Source organism: Rattus norvegicus, chromosome 15, assembly GCF_036323735.1.
Source record: "Rattus norvegicus strain BN/NHsdMcwi chromosome 15, GRCr8, whole genome shotgun sequence".
In the NCBI taxonomy this organism is placed as follows: Eukaryota; Metazoa; Chordata; class Mammalia; order Rodentia; family Muridae; genus Rattus; species Rattus norvegicus.
In genome coordinates, this window is record NC_086033.1 from 9,796,743 (window position 1) to 9,819,719 (window position 22,977).

General features: G+C 47.6%; 1 long non-coding RNA gene and 1 other non-coding gene across 3 annotated transcripts; both read left to right on the top strand.

Annotated features, from left to right (window-relative positions):
* Positions 1-9,520: 9,520 nt before the first annotated feature.
* On the top strand, positions 9,521-16,721 carry LOC102552344 (uncharacterized). Of its 2 annotated transcripts, none has more exons than XR_359812.5 (2): positions 9,521-11,218; positions 16,378-16,721. It is a non-coding gene; the product is annotated as an uncharacterized LOC102552344 (long non-coding RNA). The 2 variants fall into 2 exon arrangements; XR_005493833.2 differs by having other exon boundaries at positions 9,521-11,214.
* A 3,110-nt stretch (positions 16,722-19,831) lies between these two features.
* Trnas-aga36 (transfer RNA serine (anticodon AGA) 36) lies at positions 19,832-19,912 on the top strand. Its single transcript has one exon. It is a non-coding gene; the product is annotated as a tRNA-Ser (tRNA).
* Positions 19,913-22,977: the final 3,065 nt, after the last annotated feature.

Below are 22,977 nucleotides of genomic sequence, written 5' to 3' on the forward strand. Positions count from 1 at the left end.
ACTTTTAAACCCTGATTCTGCTCTGTGCTTCACGGCCACAGAAGTGGATTCCTTTAGTCTCCTCCACTGACAGGCATAATCCTCCTGGAATTTGAGCTTTTGAAGTATGACTCCTGAGGCTGTTGGAAAGGAGGCCGGCCCCTGGGACCTGCCTCTGCGGGCAGGGCTGTGGGGGAAGCTCAGGCTTCCTGGGGGAACACACACCTTGATGTATCCTGGGGCGTGGCATGCCCAGACAGTGCAGGGGAAAGAGCTCTGGGCTCAGACTTGGCTTCCCTCCACGTCTGCACAAGTGTACACTAAGGCCAGTCTTGGAGGAAGGAGGAGCTGAGAGAGGCTATAGACAAGAGAGAAATGGGAAAGGAAAGATGAGTCTGGCCTGAAGAAAGGGGGCTCACTTTACAACTGACTACTGGCTATGCTGGTGGCTGCTAAAACATAAGCCCAGCCCACAAGTAGGCGGGCCACAGGGTGACTGGCTAGTAGCGTACTGCTTGAAGCCCAGTCCGACCGTTTTGTTTTGTTTGTTGTTGATTTTTGTGTTTTGGTCTTGATTGGCCTTGATGCCCGGAAGGGCGGCTTGGGGGAGAGGTGCTTCCCTGGGGTGTAACTGCTTGCATATGAAGACCCTTAACACATAAAAAATAACGTGTAAAGGAGAACAGCCTTACCCATCTGCCCCTGCAGGCTGCCTATGGGTCAGCTTGTAGCACAGTAGCTTGTGTCACAGTGGCCCACATGCAGTGAAGGCCAGGCTGTAAGCGCTAGACAGCTCTGAAAGACACGTAGACTCCCTGTGGCGTCCATAATGGCTACTCTGGTGCCCCAGCTCACCTTGCCCTCAGCTTCTGTCTCCCTCTGCTCCCTTCCAGGGAGCTCTTCCCAGGGGTGGCCCCTGTTTAAGCAGTCTTCCCTGAGGGTTGCATATGAAGACTCTTAACACATAAAAAGTAAAGAGTGGGGCTTTATGCGATAATTATAAAACTACTTTCAGATCTTGATTCACTGTATTGTTATATATACCACCCTTCAGTGCTTGGCTCATCTCTGGGCGCACCATTTGCAGATGAAAAGGCTATCCTCATAGTGACTGTTGCCTCCAGTTACAGAAGTCTCAGCCAAGGGACAGGCAGCTGGACGGCTTGCCAGAGGTGAGACACCTTATACAGGGTCAGCATTTGGCCTCAGGCAGGCTGGCTCCGGAATCTGCTGTCAGGGCACTGTGCTGAAGAGTGTCTTAATTGCAGAGCCCTGCCTGCTCTATCAGTCCTGGGACTGCTTCTCTCTACCCTGCTGGGATGTGTGAAGTTCAGGGTTCTATTTCCATCATACACAGTCACAGCCAAGGTAGGTGAAGCAAATATAAAACTGCGAGAAGAAAAAACAGCATGCAGCCAGGCACAGTGACACATGCCTGTAATCCCAGCGCTGGGGAAGCTGGGGCAGGGGGATTGCAAGCTGCAGAACAGGCTGAGTTACACAATGAGACCCTGTCTCAAGAGGAATGGAGAAGAGGAGGGGAGGGGATGGAAGGGAGAAGAGGAGAGGGGAGGAGAGGGAGGGGAGGGGAAGGGAGGGGGAAGAGGGGAGAAAGGGGAGGGGAGGGGAGGGGAGGGAGGGGAGGGGAGGGAGGGGAGGAGAGAGAGAGAAGAGAGGAGAGGGGAGGGGAGGGGAGAAGAGGGAGGGAGGAGTTAGGGGAGGGAGGGGAGGGGAGGAGAGGGGAGGGGAGGAGAGGAGAAGAGAGGAGAGGGGAGGGGAGGGGACGGAAGGGAGAAGAGGAGAGGGGAGGAGAGGGAGGGGAGGGGAAGGGAGGGGGAGGAGGGGAGAAAGGGGAGGGGAGGGGAGGGAGGGAGGGGAGGAGAGAGAGAGAAGAGAGGGGAGAAGAGGAAGGGAGAAGAGAGGAGAGGGGAGGGGAGGGGAGGAGAGGGAAGAAGAGGGAGGGAGAAGAGAGGAGAGGGGAGGGGAGTAGAGGAGAGGGGAGGGGAGGGGAGGAGAGGAGAGGGGAGGGGAGGAGAGGGGAGGAGAGGGAGGGAGAAGAGAGGAGGGGAGGGGAGGGGAGGGGAGGGGAGAGGAGGGGAGGGGAGAGGAGACTTTCCAACCCAATAGGCAAACCTTGGAGGAGGGGCAAACTTTTGTTTTGCTTTGCTCTGTTTTTGAGACAGGGCCTCGTGTAGCCTGGTACAGTCTCAAACACACTGTGTAGCTGAGGCTAGCCTTGAACTCCAAATCATCCTACTGTCTCCACCTGAAATAACTTCAAAAATGGAATGGTTAATATCTTCCTGGGCAAGAAAATTTGTCACAGGTTCTGGGCCCTAACAATGCTAACTGAAACCAGGTCTGTTTCCCAGGCCCACCCTCTCCATCAGAGCTTCCCGCACCCATGCTGGTTCGCCAGCCACACCTCATTGCTTGCCCTGCTCCTCACTGTGCCTCGAAGCCCTGGGAGCATGATGCCCACGCACAAGCGAGCGTGATGCGCCACTGGCTTTTCATTCTGTTGGAATTCGCTTATATTTAGTATAAACACGAGCGGAAGGCCGCTAGGATTGGGCTTCGCCAGAGGAGTATGGTTTGACCTGGAAAGGATATGCCAGTCCGGCTGGTAGCACTCACCTTTAATCCCAAACACTTGGATGACTGAGGTACGAAGTTCTTTAGCACAAGACCCATTTGGGCTACAGAGTAAATTCTAAGTCAACCTAAGCAAATTGGTGATACCCTGTCTCAAACAGGGCTGAAGATGTAGCATTTGCTTGGATAAAGCAAGTACCAGAAAGGTGGCAAAGCTGTTGTCTGATGATTAGCTGGGCAGCCTGTGGGGAGCAGTGGAGACTGTGGTAAAAATTGTATCCACAGTACCAGGAAAGACTTCCGTGTAGTTAAGGTCACTGCCTTGCCAGAACTATGGATTTTCAGAAAAAGATAGTAATGTGGGGTCTTCCTGTTTCTACGTCAGCCAGAGATGTGTGAGGTCTCTAGACATATAGAAGCTGTGTTGAGGAAAGTCTGTCCTCTTCCCTAACATGCTATACCATCCCACGCTGTACTTGATTACAATGCCTAGCCATACAAATCACTTCAAGAAGCATTTCTTGAATACCTACTGAATACCAGAAAGTAAGTCAAGTCAAGGACTAAGAAGCCACTCGTTCCCTTGGCCCATGTTCTAACAGGCGTGACGAGAAGTAATGGGGAGTCAGGGCACCAGAGATCAGGCAGCAATGAGGGCTGAACAGAAGACATGAGAGCGAACAGAAACCGGACCGTGAGTAAGGGCTGGCCAGATGGTAGGGTTGAGCAGAGCCCTACGCAGAGCAGGCAGGCGCCGCGGTGAGCAGGGAAGAGTGGTCACGAGCAGTGGATGAGGGAACCCACAGCCATCAGACAGGACTGAAGCACCAATCGGAAGCCAGAAGGGGCAGAGGAATGGAAGAAAAGCAAGGGCAGATGACGGTGACAGACATACAGTCTATGAAGAGAAGGTCACCAAGCTTGTGGGGGGACGATGGATGTATTCCTCCAACAAATAGTCTCCTAAACCTGGCGTGGAAGATAGGAAGCCTACTGGCCGCTAAAACGGTCTTTCTTCCAGGGTTGAGTTCTAGCTGGGGCAGAAACAGTAAACGGTGGAGAAGTACCACTGGGAAAATACAGCAGCCTTAAAAAAAGAGAAACGGCGGTAAGGAGGAGAACATCCCAGAGACGTGAAAGTGGGAAGTCATGTGATCAGACCTGAATGTAACGATATAACCAACAGGACAATGAGCAGAGCCAGGCTCCACTCCGAGAATCAATTTGCAATGATGTTTTATTACCAAGCAAAACCCAAACTGAATCCGGGAGAGCAAAGGGCGTTTGAAAAGAGCAGAGCACGCTTCCTTATTCTCTGGCCTCTGTCACGGCACTTCCGTTTTCAGTGTCCTGTAATCCCAGCTACCAGTGCGTGCGTCCTGCCTACTGACTGTAAGCGCTGCCTCCAGTTTGCAGCCAGCGCTCTACATTTAAGGTGGCAGGCATAGTCCCATGATAAGCACTGCAGCCTGACCCACTGTCACTTTGAATCTCTACTCTCCCGTCTGCCCACGGGGCAGAGCACACAGGGCTAACCTTGTCCTGTGTCACAGGTAGCTTCAACCATTTTCGTGAACATAAACATCATTACACACATATCTTTTTTTTCCTCCCTCTTCTTCCCTTAGGTTAAATTTCCGGAAATGGGAGGTAAGTGGGTCGAAGTGAATACTTCTTACGAGCCTGTGTTGTAAGATGCCAAACTGTTTTTACAGCAACGGTCAAAGGTAAAACAGGAGATGGAACAGGAAAGGGAGTGGTGGAAACCACAGGCGAAAATCTTAACATCGCAGAAGGTTATGATGCCCGCCACACAGTAAGCTACCACCAAAAGGGTAAGTGACTGACTTCTGTGTCCAGGTTTTACAGCTCAAAATTGATTTTTTTTTCAGGGTCCAGAAACATAGATCAGTGATTTTTTTTTTAAATTTTTATTTATCTAATGTATATTACAGATGGCTGTGAGCCACCATGTGGTTGCTGGGACTTGAACTCAGAACCTCTGGAAGAGCAATCAGTGCTCTTAACCACTGAGCCATCTCTGCAGCCCATAGACTGGTGATTAAGAGCATGTGTCGCTCTCGTCAAAGACCCAGACTTGGTTCCCAGCATCCACATAGCAATGTATAGCACAGACCTGTAACCTAGTTCAGGGACTCCGATGCCTTCTGCTGAACTTTTCTGACTCCTGCATATACATGGTGCACATAAACACAAGCAGGCACATACATATACACATAAAATACAGTAAAACAGTTATAGACTTATTTTACTTTCAATCATGTGTAATTTTCTATGTCTATGTGAGTGTATGCCATGTATGGGGTGTGTGTGTGTGTGTGTGTGTGTTTGTGTGTGTTTGTGTGCGTTTGTGTGTGTTGTGTGTGTGTGCACACGCGTGTGCATGCGTCAGAGCCCATGAAGCTGGAACTCCAGGTAGTTGTGCACTGTCTGATATGGGTACCAGGGACAGAATGTGGATCATCTGGAAGGGTTAAGCATGCCTTTAACCACTGCTCTCTAACGCACATTTTTTTCTCTTTCAGATTCATTTAAGAAATAGTAATAATAATAATAATAATAATAATAATAATAATGTGGCTTAGTTGGAGGATTGAAATGCTCACCACCAAGCTTGAGAACCTGAGTGTAAGCCCTGGGACCCACCTTGTGGAAGGAGAGGATTGAGCCTGGAAGTTGTCCCCTGGCATACACTAAAATGTTTTTATTTTCAGGCTGGAGAGAGGGCACAGTGGTTGAAACGTCATACTGCTCTTGCAAAGGAAGCAAGTTAGAGTCCCAGCACCCATGTCTGGCGTTGCACATGCAGTTCCTCTGACACCAGGGGATCCAATGCTCTGTGAGTCTCTACATTTACATGTGCATAGCCCACACGTGGACACACATACACATAATTTTCCTTATTTACTGATTGATTGATTGATTTTGGCTTTTTGAGATCAGGTTTCTCTGTGTAGCCTTGGCTATCCTAGAACTTGCTCTGTAGAACAGGCTGGCCTCAAACTCATAGAAATTCACCTGCCTCTGCCTCCTGAGTGCTGGGATTGAAGTCATTCAGCTTAAATTTTTTAAAGATTGATTTTTTTTCAATTAAATCTGCTGTTCCTTGAGGAAGAGGAATTGGCCAACTGGGAATGAATATTTTGCAATCTTCTGATTTGTTGCTTTGGCTTGTGATCTGAAAATAAAATGACTTGAACGTGACTGAGGTGATGTTTGGGTGAGTAAAATGATCAAGAGGAAACAATTAAGAGGAATGTTTGACTTCCACATCCACACACTTTGGCAAGAGCACACACATGCACACAATTAATTGATTAAATTTAAATTAAAGTGCTTGGACCAGTATGGGCAGGTTTCAAATCTGTTTTAGTACACTGTAGCTGTCTTCAGCCACACCACAAGAGGGCATCAGATCTTATCGAATCATTACAGATGGTTGTGAGCCGCCATATGGTTGCTGGGATTTGAACTCGAGACCTCTGGAAGAGCAGTCAGTGCTCTTAACCACTGAGCCATCTCTCCAGCCCCACCTGCAGTCTTCTAATGCACTTCATTAAGGACGGGCAAATACCATTCATACGAAGGGGTGGACTGGAGCGCAGGGGAGCCACAAGCAACACAAGGTGTTCAACAGTCTGCCCCTCAGAAGGACAGACAGGCCCACCAGGGTTTGTCCTTCCTGCTCAGACCGCAGCCCCGCTACTTTGTTACCTCCGAAGGACTCCACTCATGATTGGTTGTGTAATTTGCCCTTCTGGCCTTTCTCGGAGAGCACTTAACATCATCAAGGGTATTCCTTCCGTGACTTCCGAATCTCAGCACTGACTGGCACGGCTGCCCTAACTGTTTTCGCTTGGGCCCCTATTTAACACTGCCCCAAAGCTAAAACTCCTCGGATTGGCTTCACTCTGGGATTCACCAGCTCCTCCCAGTTCAGTGGTGGAGTAGGGATGGCCTGCTTTGTTTAAGGAGCCAGGGCCACTGGTTTAGCCCAAAAGTTCTCATTTCCATAGGAACCTTGGGCAATAGCCATCTCCTGAGGGGTGAAAGCCTTGTAATTACTCTCTATAAACCGGAGACCATTGCAGCAGGGCAGCTCCATGGGCTCTCTAAAAGGAGAGACTGTGGGTTATTAAAAAAAAAAAAAAAAAAGTCACCTCAAGGGAGGGGTCACAGCCGTGAGTCACAGTTTTCTCTAGAGCTTCTCTGATGAGGGAAAAAGCACGTTGCAGTGTGGAGGTTTTCGACCTTCTGAAACATTTGCCCCGTGGGTAGAACCAATCAGGCCAACTCCTACTGAAGAAACGTGGACGATATCTGTTCCAGGGGTGCTGAGACCACGGTTGGCTTATAATCCATAATCCTTGTCAGCAGGATGGAGCTGCCTCCAATCCTCAGCAGACTGACTTCTTATATATTGCTGGCTTCATTCTTTCCTGGTTCCAGGAAGGTTCGTGATCTAATGAAGAATTTTTTTTTTTTTTTTTTTTTTTTTTTTTTTTTGCTAAGGAGGAGCTGTGTGGCAGGAGAAGAATCAGTCTTCCCGGGATATCATTTTACTTGCTTTACAGAGCATTAAAAAGAAAATTTAAGTGATAAATGCATTAATCCACAGCTACTTATGATTAGCCTGCTCCAGCTAAAATGGGGATACATTATCTGCAAGACATCTTTCATACTCCCAAGGCACTTTCAAATAATGAAAACATATAAAATCATATCAGAGTAATTAAAGTAACGGCAAATAAAAACGTAGCCCGATATGGAATTGCCTATCAGACCAATGTATCTCTTTTTATAAGCCCTTTGTGATATTGCTATTAATTTTTAAGTAACAAAATATTGCTCCCAAATCAAAAAGGGGATATTAACTAACACATACACAATTGCTTTCCAAGTGCAAAGCCCTACATTCTAGTTTATAAAAAGCAGCTTCAGTGGGCATCTAGTAAATTCTACACCCAGTGGTCATGGAAGCCATAGAGGAAACTGTGTGGAGGTCTTTAAAAGGAGAGTCTAGGGCTGGGGAGATGGTTCAGCAATAAAAGTGGTTTCCCAACAGATCTAATGACCTGAGTTTCGTTATTAGATCCCACCTAAAAAAGCCACATGTGGTGACTCTCGTCCAGGCCATGACTAGTGGTTCATGTCTGTGACCCAGCACTACCGAGGTGAGACAGTTAAGGTGGAAGAGGAGACAGGAGGACCAGCTGGAGGCTTGTATGAGCAGATTCCTCCTTAAAATCAATGGAACAAGAAAACAGACTCTCAGAGCATTGTTCTCTGACCTCCACATACACACTTACTCATCAACACAGTAAAAATAAAATTTAAAAAATCTTAAAAATGAGAGAAGAGGGCTGGAGAGATGGCTCAGTGGTTAGAGCGCTGACTGCTCTTCCAGAGGTCCTGGGTTCAAATCCCAGCAACCACATGGTGGCTCACAACCATCTGTAATGGGATCTGGTGCCCTCTGCTGGTGTGCATGAAGAGATCAAAAGTGTGTATGTGACATAAGTAAATAAATTTTTAAAAATATGAGAGAAGAGGTAAAAAGGAGGGAGGGAGAGAGAGGAAAGGAAAGAGAGAGAGAGAGAGAGAAAGCAGTCATGCTGGCTCAGACTTATAATCACCAGGTATTTTAGGACCAAGGATCACTCAAGTTTGAGGCCTGAGTTGTACAGGTGTTTGAGGTCAGCCTGGGCTACACAGTGAGATTCTGTCACGGAATGGGCAAGGCAGGGGTATTGATTAACTTGTGGATTTGTATGGGTAGGAAGCCTAGTCCTGTCTACCAGTCTCCTCACCTCACTCACACATAGCAGATGGGCAGGCAGAGAAGAAAACTGGCATTTAGGTAAAATCAGATCATGTGGTCACTGTGTAGAATGTCAGCCTCCGTTAGCTCTGAGGCTGCGAAGGGTCCCCAGATTCCCAGAAACCTGGTCTAACCCTCGAAGCACTTCAACTTTTTAACAGGGCACAGACCTTTTATCCTGCATTCGGCAAATTCTAGTTCCAGTTTCAGTGAACTTTGGATGTTAACACTGATTAATCGTCAGCCTAATCTACATTCAAATATATCAACATGTAAGGCCAACACATATAAGCAAATATTTGCCTCTTGAGCTAAAGTAGGTGACTTTTAAACAACAACAAGAACAGACTTTGTCTGAATCACTAATGAGCATTTTTTTAATCATTTTTTTTTCTCCCAAGTCTTGAGAAAACTTGTCTGGCAAACTATATTTACTGAGTAATTAACTTGTTTTCCTTTAAAGAAAATTAATCCCAGACACATTATCATTTGGCTGCCTTCCCAGCCAAATGCAGATACTTGTTATCTGAATCCTCTTCGTTTGTTGAGTTTTAAGTTTTCCATTTACTGTGACTTACAGTAGACTGTGTCTAAGCATCTAGGACATCCATAATTCTGTTGAACCACATCCTTAGTGAGCGTGTTCCTGAGCACAGGGCCGCTCACCAGCCAGTGGAATAGAACAAGCAGCCTTTGGACTCATTCCCTCACCCATGGTTCCCGGTAAAGACGCAGCGGTCTTGCTCAGGAGAGTTCGTGTCCACTGAAATTCCCTATATTTAGTGTAATAAACCCACCCCCAGGATCCTAAAACCTTGGCGAGAAGAGCTTGCTGACTCTACCTCCATGATTTCAGCGTACCTCGCCCAAACTGTTGTTGATGGAGGCCCCACTGCATTCCCAGCAGCTGCAGGAGAAATGTTGCTAGACCCGTCCATGGAGGGGGACTCCAGCTTTACAGTTTTGAAGCTGAATAGGTTTTCAGACTGCTTCTCCTACATACAGGGTTACCTCATTTTATTGTGAAGGGGGAAAGGAGGCGGGCACCTTATGTTACCCAGGCTAGCTTTGAACTTCCTAGGTAGCCAAGAATGACCTTGAACTCCTAATAGCCTGCTTCCTAGGTGCTAGGATTGCAGACCGTGCCACCGTGACCATCTTTCATGGTCACTGGGGAAGTGGGGATTGAGGGCAGGAGTGGAGCTGTCTCTCTCTCTGTTCAGTCTTGCCTGGCCTCAAACTCACCATCCTCCTGCCTTAGCTCTCAACAGCTGGGATTCTAACCTCAGTCAGGAACAGTTTTGTAGCCGTGTTCATTTATCTGTCTAAAAAGCAGTTTGGTGCTATGCCAGGTATGAGGAAAATACTGGGACAGGAGCAAGGCGGGAGGGCTCTGCCCTAGTTTTCCTGGGCCCCGATGGATCCTGGAGAGAAGGCCCAAACAGGCCAGCTCTCTGCAGCTGAAATGGGTGATATTTCTGAGTACAGCTTCCCCCGACTTAGTTTCTCAGTGCTCCCTGCTGTGGTTCAAGCCCGTCAGCTGCTCCTTGCCCAGGGGAGGAAGTGCGTAGCCAAAGCAAAAATAGAGGCATTTGCCCTGCACTCCAGGAGCTGACAGCTAGCAGATGCAAGATACTTATTAGAAGATTCCTCCAGAGCTGCCAGAGGGGAAACTTGAAAAGAGGGTTAATGTTGGAGGGGCCATGAGCCTGCTTTCTGGGATACTTCAGGGAGGTCATGGCGCCCTAAAGGTGAAATCCTTTAGGTGAAGTCCACAGCCACTTTGCCTTGCTTCCCCCGAGCTCCACATGGAGGGCACAAAGGAAAGGCTCTGTGGTATGTCTAAATCCTACTCTAGTCCTCCTGTACCCCACCCCCTCAGGCACAGACCGCAGCCTCTACTGCTTCCCAGGACACACGAATCTGGGGCAATCTAAATATAACGACAGCCAATGGCCAGTGACCCACCTGCACTTGGCAACAAAACTCTTCAGGGCAAAGAGACCATGACTTTGATGTAGGTTCCAGCATCCTCGAAGGAACAGAAGCTTGAGCTGGAGATCAGTGAGTAGTTTTAAAATGAAACTTTCTGTCTTTGGTATCAGAGCTGTCTAAGTTTATTAGCACAATAGCCAAGGTGTGAGACCAGTCCGCACATGAGTGGAAGGGGAAAATGCAGTCAGGTTCCCAAGGAAAGTTTATTTTGGGTGTCAAAACAGTGAAATTAAAGCCTTTGGTGGAAAATGGGTCGAACTGGAAGTCATCACCACGCCAGACAAAACAAATCCACTCAGGAAAACAAAGAATGCATGTTTCCTCTCACACGCAGAATGGAGATTTAAACTTGCATGTGTGTCGTATGTCCATGTGTCTGAATGCATGTGCTCATCCGTGGAGGACATGAAAGTACAATGGGGTGTCCAAGAGGGAGAGAAGACATCATCTGAAAGACAACGGAGTCCGTGTGGCACAGAAGCAGGAAGGGGGCTGAATCAGTCGAGGCTCTCTCAAGGGAGGAAAGCAATAGGGTAAACACACACACTTCACCACACATACTTTCAAGACTCCATTAAGTCAGCTTTATTTAGTAAGGTCAGAACCATTCCTGACCGCTGAGAGCACTCGTTTCAGGTTCTTGAGGCTGGCTGTCTCAGCGGGTGGCAGAGTCCCACAATGGCTGTCTCTCGCTGAGCAAGGTCTGACAATGGATGGTTGCTCAAAGCATCAGAAACCTTCTGCCAGTGAGGTTTCATACGCAGGTGATTGTAATTTGCAGTGAGTCGACCTTAAAACCAACGGTAGGTAAGTCATCGTGGAGGGGTGTAAGCCAGCGTGGAGGGGTGTGTGTGTGTGTGTGTGTGTGTGTGTGTGTGTGTGTGTGTGTGTGTGTGTGTGTATGTGTACCTTTAATCCCAGCACAAAGACAATCAGACTGAGTTCAAAGCCAGCCTGCTATACAAAGGGAGTTTCAGGTTTCAGGACAGCCAGGGATACACAGAGAAATCCTGTCTAAAACAAAACTAAACAGAGAGAGAGAGAGAGAGAGAGAGAGAGAGAGAGAGAGAGAGAGAGAGAGAGAGAGAGAGAGAGAGAGAGAGAGAGAGAGAGACGAGAGAGAGAGAGAGAGAGAGAGAACAAAAATGTCACAGGTACTAATCAGAGGTGGAGAGGAGACCAACAAAAAAAGAGAGCATTGTGCCTACTATCTCCCTGGCCACAAAAAAAGTTAGTTAAAAAAGAGTTTAGTGGACTAAGTTGGTACAGGGAGAGGAAGGAGTTCTTTAATTGCCTATCTTTCTGCATGTTGTTCCCTCTTTATTCTATAAACATCACATACAAACTTCTACACTCTAATACAATACCAGAGTCAAAGAGGGTAGAGGTTGTTTTTCTTACAAAGCTAAGAACCTGGGTCTCAGAACCAGTAAGTCTCACTGAAGCCCAGTACTACATACATACATTTTGCTAGACTTTTTTCCACTGGGATGAAAGAATGATTTAAATATCAACATATTAGGGAAGACTTTTGCTTGTTGATTTTGTTTGTTTGTCTCATTATATAGTCCAGCAGTCCAGTCTGGCCTTGAACTCACAGAGCTCAGCCTGCCTCTGCCTCAGGTGTGCTGGGATTAAAGGTATGAGTCACCAAGCCCGGATTTAGAGACCCTGATCTCCCACTTTGCTTGTGATATCCCGAAGCATCAAATGGCTAAAGCTGAGACAAGAAGCGGCAGACTGGTCATGGTGTGTGCCTGCAGTGCCAGCACTCAGGAAGCTGGGGCAGGACAGTCATGAGTTCAGGATCAGCCTGGGTTACATGTATTCAAAAGTGCACACATATACAGAAGTGTGCATGTGTAAACCTGAGGTAATGCAGACAACTGACTCTCACTGTTAATTCGAGATTTTCCCCTCACCTGGAGAGCTGGGAGTTGGGGAGGAGAGATTAAGCCAGTGTCTCACTTCTCATATCCTACCAGCTGAGGAAGATTCTAGTGTGCCCTGTATGCCCCCCCACTTCCCCCATCCCTGTCTCCCATCCCCCATCCCCTAGGAAACACAAATATAGGAACTAGACATCCAGGCAAGAGCACTGCATAGTGACTCAAAGTTACCTGAACTTTTAACCAGATCCAGTTTGTGTTTGTCCTCTCTGAGAGAGCTAGTTAGTGTTTGGTCAACTTGACTGGAGCTAGAGTCGTCTGGGTAGAGGGAACCTTAACTGAGAAAATGGCTGCAGTACATTGATCTGTAGGCAAGTCTATTGGGCATTTCCTTGATTGATGAATGATATGGAAAAGCCAACCAATTCCGGTGATGCTACCCTGTACAGGTAGTCCTGGGGTGTATAAAAAAGCAGACTGGTGTGTGTGCCTTTAATCAAAGCACACCCACGCTTAAGAAACAGAGGCAAGTGGATCTCTATGACTTTAAATCCAGCCTGGTGAGTTTCAGGCCAGCCACTGACACATGGTAAAACCCTGTCTAGAAAAAGAAGTGGTGGCTGGTGGGGCAGGGAAAGAAAGACAAGCCAAGGGAAGCGAGCCAGTAAGCGGTGCCCATCCATGGCCTCTGGGATTGCTCCTGCCTCCAGGTTCCTGCCTGAGTTCCTGCTCTGACTTCCCTAGGTGGTGGAGTTCGACCTGAGAGTTGCGAAGTGAAATTAACCCTTTCCTCCCGGTTGCTTTCGGTCTGTTTTACCACAGCAATAAAAAGCCAACTTGGGGGGTTGGGGATTTAGCTCAGTGGTAGAGTGCTTGCCTAGCACACGCAAGGCCCTAAGTTCGGTCCCCAACTCTGGAAAAAAAGAAAAAAAAAAAAAGCCAACTTGGGTACCAGGTTTCACTGACCTTTGGAATGCAAATTAGGGGCTGAGGGCAGGACTTTGTGCGCAAAGGTGCTTGTGTACAGATGAATGACTTGAGCCCTATCCTCCCTAGAACCCGTGAGACGGAAGTGAGAGAACTGACTCCCACAAGGGGTCCTCTGACATATACACCTAAACACACACGCACACACATGCACTAGCACACGTACATACACGCGTGCACACACACACACACACACACATTTACACATGCACCTATGTGCACACTAAAAAATGAAAGATAAAATGCAAGTAAGTTAAATTCCTCCAGCAAATGGCTCTTAAGTCCATCTGTCCATCCTGCCCCTCTCCCCCTTCCCTTCCACCTGTCCTTCTTTCCAGCAACAATTCTGTATGTTTAGCACAGAGTCAGTTGGGATACCTGGGGCCTGAATATGGGCACCAACACCACAGAGCCACAGTCCCCATCTAAACTCTAAGATGTAAGACAGTTGGTTCAAAGCTAGGCAATCCATCCAGGTTATAGGGCAATGTGTCTGTTAGACATGTGGCTTACTTGATTCTGTCTTTGACTCCTAAACTGTCTTCACCGTCTTGTCCTGTTTGAAGGACAGACCCTATCTTCTAACCTAGTCACTGAGTAATGAAGAAAGGGGAACTGTTTTCTTAGACAGCGGCTCAAGAAGCAAGAGAAGAGTGCCGGGAATTCTCTCTCCCACAGCTTCTACAGAATGCCCAAGCCTGGGTAAGGCAGTGCAGCACTGTATGACCCCCTCAGCTCGAGGGCCTGCAACGATCTTGCTTTGGAGTTCACATGTGGGATAAACCGCAGATGTGTCTCCGCGTAGAAAAACCTACGTTTTGCCTTTCCAGGCATCTGCCTTGATGCCCACACCAGCGTTTTATTATCGGCTATGACTCTGAAGTGAGATGCTGTTTTGCTTAAATTAAATGAAATTGTTACTTCACTGACTGGTGTAAAAAAAAGAAAAAAGCCATCCCTTTGCTGACCTCGCATCCTGTAACCCTGACGTATCTCGGGATTCCCTGTGTGATAATTGTCTTCTGAAAGGAAAACACAAGGAGGGCTTACCTCACTTCTTCAGCTTTCCCAACAGCATCAGAGCTCCCTCTTGGACCTTAAGCTGGCATGACATTTTCTATATACAGCATTTAGAGAATATGAGGATGAGTTGAGATGTAGCTCGGGGTTCAATCACCCTATTTCAGTGGGTTTACATAAGATGCTGTAATCACAAGAAAAACAAACAACATATATATATATATATATATATTCATCCATAAAGAAGAAGAAAATTTTGGCACTGTCAGGAAAATGGGTGCAATTGAAGATAAATCAAATTAAGAAGATGAAGTCATTCTCAGAAAAACTATATTTGCCTTTGCCCATTTGTGGTTCCTATATTTTATACGTAAAATCATCTACGAAGGGTCTGGAGAGAAGGCACAGCGATTTTCAGCCACAGTCATACAGTGCTGCACTGCCTTACCCAGGCTTGGGCATTCTGTAGAAGCTGTGGGAGGGAGAATTCCCGGCATTCTTCTCTTGCTTCTTTAGCCACTGTCTAAGAAAACAGACCTGAGTTCAGTCCTCAAGCCTCGCACTGGGTGGCTCACAATCACCAAGCTCTAACTCCAGACCACCAGACACCCTATTCTGGCCTCCACCAGCAGCACCCTCCATGCACACCACATACACAGAAACCAGAAATAAATCTAAAAGTCACACGTGTGTTTGTGTGTGTGTGTGTGTGTGTGTGTGTGTGTGTGTGTGTGTGTGTGTGAAAGCAGAAGTCAAACTGTCAGAGACCGTCGGTGAGCGAGGCAGGGGCGGTGGGAGCGGATGTGCTCAGGGTGTGACAGTGTATGACTGTTGTAATGCTGAGAGGTCTCAGCAGAAGGCGGGGCAGGAGAGGCAGCTCTGTGGTTCAAGATCCCCAGTCTGTCCTCCAGAGGACTGCGGTTTGACTGCCAGCACCCACTGTCAGCTCATGACTGTCTACAATTCCCGTTCTAGGAAGTCTTGGAGACACCAAGCACCTATGAGCAGACATACATAGAGGCAAGACATCCAGAAAATAAAAACATATAAAGAAAAAAAGGGAAAGATAGGAAAGAAAGGAAGGTTAGGGAAGGAGGGAGACACACAGAGCTAAGGTCTAATTCTGGAGGAACACAGGCTTAGGCAAACCCATAGGTCTGTCCCTACACCCCTCATTTTAGCTCCATCCAGGTGGCTCTCTACTTTCCCACCCAAACACTCCTAACTTATTAGACAATATTGGAGAGAACACTCTAAGGATAAAATATCTGTGAGCTGGATGACCATAAAGATTTACTTAAGGGCAGCCTTGGTGGCTCATCTCTGTAAGCCCAGCCGCTTGGGAGGTAGAAACAAGAGGATAAAAAGTTCAAGACCAACTTCAGCTCCGTGTTGAGTTCAAGGTCAGTCTGGGCTATATAATTAGACACTGTAAAACACAACAAAAAGGGGTTGGGGATTTAGCTCAGCGGTAGAGCACTTGCCTAGCAAGCGCAAGGCCCTGGGTTCAGTCCCCAGCTCCGAAAAAAAGAAAAAAAAAAATTGTTAGTGGGCAACAGAAAAGGATAGGTAAAGGAAGTATATAAGGTTCTCTAGAGTCACAAAACGTATGGAATGCACACACGCACACACGCACACACAGGATTTATTGGAGTTGTTTACAGACTGCAGCCCAAATTATATATACAACAATGGCTAGATGTGACTAGGAAATCTGAGGATTCAGTAGTTGCTCCGTCCCCCAAGGCTGGGTGTCTCCGTTGGTCTTCTGCACGTGCTGGAATCTCAAAGATGAAGGCTCCATTGCTTGGCAGAAATCTCTCACAGGTGTGCCCTGCATTTCTGAATTATAGTTCACTCCAGATGTAGTCAAGTTAACAACCATGAATAACCATCACAGGAGGGAAAGGGGAAGGGTGATGGGGGAGGAGGGGAGGAGAGACGAGGGAGGGGGAGGGAGGGGAGGGAAGGAGAGAGGAGGGAGAGGGGGAGGGAGGGGAAGGAAGGAGAAGTCTTATGGCAGGGGAGAGTGGGTTCTGTCAGACTGAACCTCTGCTTTGCCTCCTGCAGTGAACGTCACCCTGTGGGTCTGTTGGGAGTTAAATGAGATGGTGCAGCTAGATCCGGAATTCGGCGCTCAGGAGAGCTCAGAGGATGGCCTTCCTGGTTAGCCGGCATTCATCAGGATGACAGCTCACTGTGCTGTCACTCTTCCTGGGTGGTTTTTTTATTTCACATTTTCATAACAGTCTCTGATGATTTCATTCGAAGGAGGAAGGTCTCTGGGAGTTTCCTGTGTGCACAATGGGGTCACCAGGTTTCCCTAGGCATGTACCCAAGGATGCCACCACCATATTTGCTTTGGTATTTAAAATAAAGGCCACACTGAATCTCGTGCTTTCGTTGTAACCAAAGAACACCTGGCTCGACTGTTCTTGCCAATACATAATTACCACAGCACTCAGAGGAATTCCAGGGACAAAGTGCCCAGGGATGGGACACACTCCTCTCCTCACTGTCTCATGGGAGTCAGGGTTAGCATGACTAGCACGAGTCCCATGTCCTACCTGGGACAGTGTCACATATCTCTGTGGTCCCTAAGTGATTATTAATAGCAATTTTTTTCTTTTAATTATCCAGGCTTGATAATGAATTAGTTCTCTTAATCATAATGAAAATTAATGAGCAAAGAAAGAGTTACAAAAAAGAAAAAAGGCAGCCTAACTCAGGGGCTCTCTGTGCATTTGTTAGGTATAGAATTCAGCCCACAAACACATTAGTCAAACACAGCAGCCTGGGATGTGTCTTCAGGTTAGAAACTGAGATGTGAGCAGCTGCCTCATACTGGTCCTGCAGTTGGCTGGGCAGAGGACCATCACTTTGCCATTCTGTGGCAATGTGCACACATGCATAAAGGTGGGAGTGTGCACACATGCATAGGGGTGGCAGTGTGCACACATGCATAATGGTGGCAGTGTGCACACATGCATAATGGTGGCAGTGTGCACACATGCATAATGGTGGCAGTGTGCACACATGCATAATGGTGGCAGTGTGCACCCATGCATAATGGTGGCAGTGTGCACACATGCATAGGGGTGGCAGTGTGCACACATGCATAGGGGTGGCAGTGTGCACACATGCATAATGGTGGCAGTGTGCACACATTGATAATGGTGGCAGTGTGCACACATGCATAATGGTGGCAGTGTGCACACATGCATAGGGGTGGCAGTGTGCACACATGCATAACGGTGGCAGTGTGCACACATGCATAGGGGTGCCAGTGTGCACACATTGATAATGGTGGCAGTGTGCACACATTGATAATGGTGGCAGTGTGCACACATTGATAATGGTGGCAGTGTGCACACATGCATAAAGGTGGGAGTGTGCACACATGCATAAAGGTGGGAGTGTGCACACATGCATAAAGGTGGGAGTGTGCACACATGCATAGGGGTGGCAGTGTGCACACATGCATAATGGTGGCAGTGTGCACACATGCATAGGGGTGGCAGTGTGCACACATGCATAGGGGTGGCAGCGTGCACAGATTCACAAGCCCACTTCCTTCACTTGTCACTTGCCTTCCTGCACCTTCCTGATAGGAGCAGAGCCACCCCGTGGATTTGATCTTTCCCTCACCCTGCTGCCTCACTTCCTGCCAAGTCCTTGGTCGAGGTGCTTGTGACTGTCCCTTCCTTCTTCCCTGCCCACACCCTGTCCCCTTTAGCTCATACCTGCACAGGTAAGCTCCAGAGCCTAACCCAGTCTCCCACACCCATCCTTTTCCTTCCTGATTGATACACCTTCAGCTCAGCACGGATGACTCAGTGCTGCCACCTGATGACACCCCTCCCCTGATATCCAAGTCCTTGGCTGACTTCCTGCAAAGACAGAAGCCAAAGGGGCTTTCCAAGCTCAGGCCCTGCCTGCTCATTTGGCCCCAGTCTCTGTATGCCATGATCCCTGTTATGCTCCTAGCAGCCATCTCCCTCACCTTGGTGCAATGGTCGGAGTGGCCCTAGTCTGGCAGCATGAGCCCTGCGCCTGTCTCAATACCTCAGTGTAATTATGCATGTAGCTATTTATGTCTGACTCCCCAGCTAATAGCCATCCAAATTACCAAGTCTGTGCTGTGTTGCGATAACTGCACAGGCCGAGAGAGTTGACTCTCTCCTTGGCTCCTCCGTAAAGATAAAAACCATTTCCCACTCCTTCCCCACCTCCCCTCCCTCTTTCCTCAAGTCCAGGAAGCTGGCTTCTAGTTAAGCCGGGAAGGTTAGCAGCCTGCCCGGACGTACGTATGTATTCTGTGAGGAAGCCAGACCGTAGGATAGACGCCCTTTGTTTTGAGAGATCGAAAACTGATAGCTCAGACTTGCTTTGACTTGGCCTATGAAATATTTTACATGAAAAGTAAATGTTAGTCTAAATTTTCAAAATACAGATATCCTACAAGAATCCAAATTTTGACACCGCGATGATTAACTCCGATCAGCTAACATGCAAGCTTGTGGGTGATTCTATGAGGAATTGTCTTAATCGGATCATTTGAATCAGTGAGACCCGCCCTAAATTTGAGCCACATCTTCCGGTAGCGGCCCACATAAAAGGACACAGATAGACGGAAGCTTTGCCTTTCGCCTAGGTGCCCTGACCTCACTGTCATGACCATCTGTCTGCCTTGCTGCTGAGGCCTTCCTTTACCTGTTCAGGATTCCAATGTGCACTGAGAGCTCTGGGCTCTCCAGGAATCCTCCGGGACTCTGGCACCCAGACTGGGCGCGCCAACTTTAACTCATAGGCTGAAAAGCAACCAATTCTTCGACACAAGTTGCTGAACAACTGGGCCCAGAGCCTGTGAGCCAGCCTAGGAAATCCCGATGAGTATACCTTTCCATTCTATCAGTTCTGTTCCTGTAGAGAACCACCACTTACACAGATATACTCTAGAAACAATTAAATCCTGGACCCACCCACATTCTCACATGGCTACATGTGGCAGGCTTAAAGAGGAGCTGGGCAAGTACTTTCCATTTTCCACAGCCCCACCGCTCCCCAAGGAGACCCGCCCCCTGCGCCAGACACAAACATGCCTATCCCAAGCGGAGTTACAGACAGAGAGACAGAAGGTCCTAGGGGCTCGCTACCCACACAGTCCAGTCCAAATGATGAAGTCCAGGTTCAGAGAAAGACGCTGTTTCAAAAAAAAAAAAAAAAGGAAGAGAGCTGGAGAGATGGCCCAGTGGTTAAAAGCAATGTGCGCTCTCCCACATGGTGGCTCACGATCGTTAACTTCAGATCCAGGGGATCTGGCGCCCTCTTCTGGCCACTGTGAACACCAAGCATGCAAGTGGCGCATGAAGGCAAAACACAAATAAATTTTTAAAAAGGTGTAGAGTGACTGAGGAAGACACTGGATGTGAACGTCTGGCCGCCCCAGGAGCATGCCTGGGTAAGCATAGCAACAGACACTCCTACGATAAACAAGTGAAGGAACTCTTTTAAAAAGAACTAAATCGGGGTTGGGGATTTAGCTCAGTGGTAGAGCGCTTGCCTAGAAAGCGCAAGGCCCTGGGTTCGATCCCCAGCTCCGAAAAAAAGAACCAAAAAAAAAAAAAAAAAAAGAACTAAATCGTGGGGCTGGTATGATGGCTCTATGGGTAGACACATTTACTATCCACACCTGAAGACATGGTGAAAGGAGAAATAGGACTCCTGAAAATTGTCCTCCAACCAGCACAAGGGTGTCATGGCAGTCACATGCCCACATTCATACACACACACGCGCGCGCTCACACACACACACACACACACACACACACACACACACACACACACACCACATAGCATAATAAATTAAATGTTTTTTTTTTAATGTTTAACAACCAACTACAATGAGGTGAGGACCTTCTTCACAATGACTGTCACTGGGGCAGGGAAAGGTAGGGGAAAATATCATCCTGGTGGTGCCTCTTCTGCAATTCCAACACTGGAAGACCCAGACCGGAGACCTGCTTAGAGGGCAGGCAGTATGGGACTTGTCTTATAAATAAATAAATCCAAAGACTGACCTCAAATTCACAGATTAAAAGCATGTACCTCCTCCAGGCCCAACTACTATAAACAATATGACATAGCCACATTCGAGATATGTAATCATCTTAGTTATTTTCTATTGCTATGAGGAGACACCATACCCAAGTCAACTTATAAAGTAAAGCATTTAAGTAGGGGCTTGCTGACAGTTTGGAGGGCTGGTCTATTATCCTCATGGCAAGGAACACAGAGGCAGCCGAGCACAGCGCTGAAGAAGTAGCTGAGAGCTCACGTCTGATCTGCAATTACAGGAAGAGGGAGACTGGGCCTCGTATGGGTGTTTGAAACTTCCAAGCCCATCCCCAGAGAAACATATCCTCCAACAAGACCACACCTCCTCATCCTTCCCAGACAGTTCCATAAACTGGGCCCTGAGTATTCAAATATATGAGTCTGTGGAGGTCATGCTCATTTAAACCACCACAATAATGTACTATAAAAAAAACTCTCGGAACATTGGCTTTGTTAGTCTTATACGTATTTGATATCTATTTTTAGTGACTAACTTAAAGTTATTAGTTACGGGGCTGGGGATTTAGCTCAGTGGTAGAGCGCTTGCCTAGGAAGCGCAAGGCCCTGGGTTCGGTCCCCAGCTCCGAAAAACAGAACCAAAAAAAAAAAAAGTTATTAGTTATGTGTGTATAAGTGTGTCTTTGTTGGGGCATATGCACATTAGTGTGGGTACCCATGGAGGTTAGAAGAGAGAGAGAGGGCGGGGTCCCGAGGAGTGCAAGTTACAGATACAGCTACCTAACCTGGGTTCTATGAAGCAAACCCAGGTCCTCTACAGGAACAGCATGTGCTCTCAACTGTTGAGCCTCCTCTCCAGCCCCATCAACATTTTTTAGGGTACCCAATTTTGCAAAATTTCCCAGGGTCACTCTGAAAGCCTAGGCTCAAAGGATGGGATCAGACCTAGAGTATCTCGTGCTATAGCTGTGTGCCAATGTGCACCACAAATACTCACTAAATGCCAAATACCAGGAGGTAGAATAAACAGCCCCAACTCTTCATGTGGGAACCAAAGGGAAGCTACCAATGTATCATCTACAAGCCCCAGAAACCTCGGTCAACGGCATAGCGTAGTGGGCAAAGTTTCATCTGAGCAAGCCCTACGACCCAAGTTCAGTGCCCAGCGCCCACCTAAAAATAGTTGCAAAGAGCTGATTTCACAAAGTTGTCCTCTGACCTATGCATTGCACAGAAGTACCACAAACACACACACACACACACACACAAATACACACACACACACACACACACACACACACGTGCACATGCACACCCAAGAACCCAGAAGTAACCAACCAGATGAGTTGACTAGACCAGCCTAAGAGACTAGAAAACAGTTTGGAGTTTTTGCTCTGACTGTGTTTGTTACAATGGAGATTTTTTCCGGGCAGCTTGCCTGAGTGCAGGATGAGAGGCCAGCACCTTCACTGGCCTTGAAGTCCAGATCCATTTCTTCCAAGTAGTTACTATAGCACTGAGGCAAAGCAATGCATGGCTTGTTTCAAAGAACAAAAGAATTGGCCAGGCTTTCTAGTATCTTACAATTCCAAGTGTAGTCCTGGTCACAAACTCTGGCTCAAATGGATCCATCTCCCTTCAGAGTTCGATAAAATGTGGACTCTCAGGTCACCTCTGGAAGCAGAATCTGCAGTGTTTATTGTGGGGCTAGGGAGACAGACTTGTGGGATGAAGGTTATGCCATGAGGCCTGATGACCTGAGTGTACTCTCCAGAATCCACACAGTGGAAGGAGAAGGGGGGCTCCAACAAGTTGCTCTCTGACTTTCACGCAGACGCACCGCGGCACGTAGGCAAGCACTGTGCACACACAAAATCATCATAAAAAGCTTCAGCTGAAAAGTGTCTTGGTCGATCGAGACTGTTTCCACACTGATTTGTGGTCCTCCCCAAAGCCCATCCACAGGACGCATAAAATACAAACCGCACACACACCAAGCAGGCCACTTTCCACCTTTTTGTTCTTCTTTCTTCCTTGTTATTTTTTTTGTTTTGTCTCCTGCATGTTGGAGATCCAGCCCAGGGCCCCATACAGGGTAAGGGAAGCCTCTATCACTGAACTACCTCGCCAATCCTTCATACATTTTCCCAACAGTTTCCCAAGCTGACTAACATTGTGGTCCTAGTTCCTCAGCCTCCTGAGTTGTTAGGATTGGAGGCCTCCATGCCCGGCACCAGGCACCTTCTATCTGTATAGGCTTGACTATTCCAATACATCCCATGAGCAGAGTCACACAGTGTTCGCACTTAGATGACCGGTTCGTTTTAGCTACCAATGTCCTCAAATGCTGTTAATGTCGCAACAAAATCAGCTTTTCTTTTTCCTTTTTTCTTTCTTTTGTTTATGTTTTCGCTGTTTGTTTGTTTGTTCTGTTTTTCCTTAGTGGGAATTAAATCCAGAATTTTCTGTATACCAAACAAGTGTTCCCCCAGGCCTCTTAAGTTCTACTTTGAGACGGGATCTTGTTAAGTAGCCCAGGATATCCATAAACATAAAGCCAGCTGGGTTTAAAACTTCACTCTTCCCCCCTCCAGC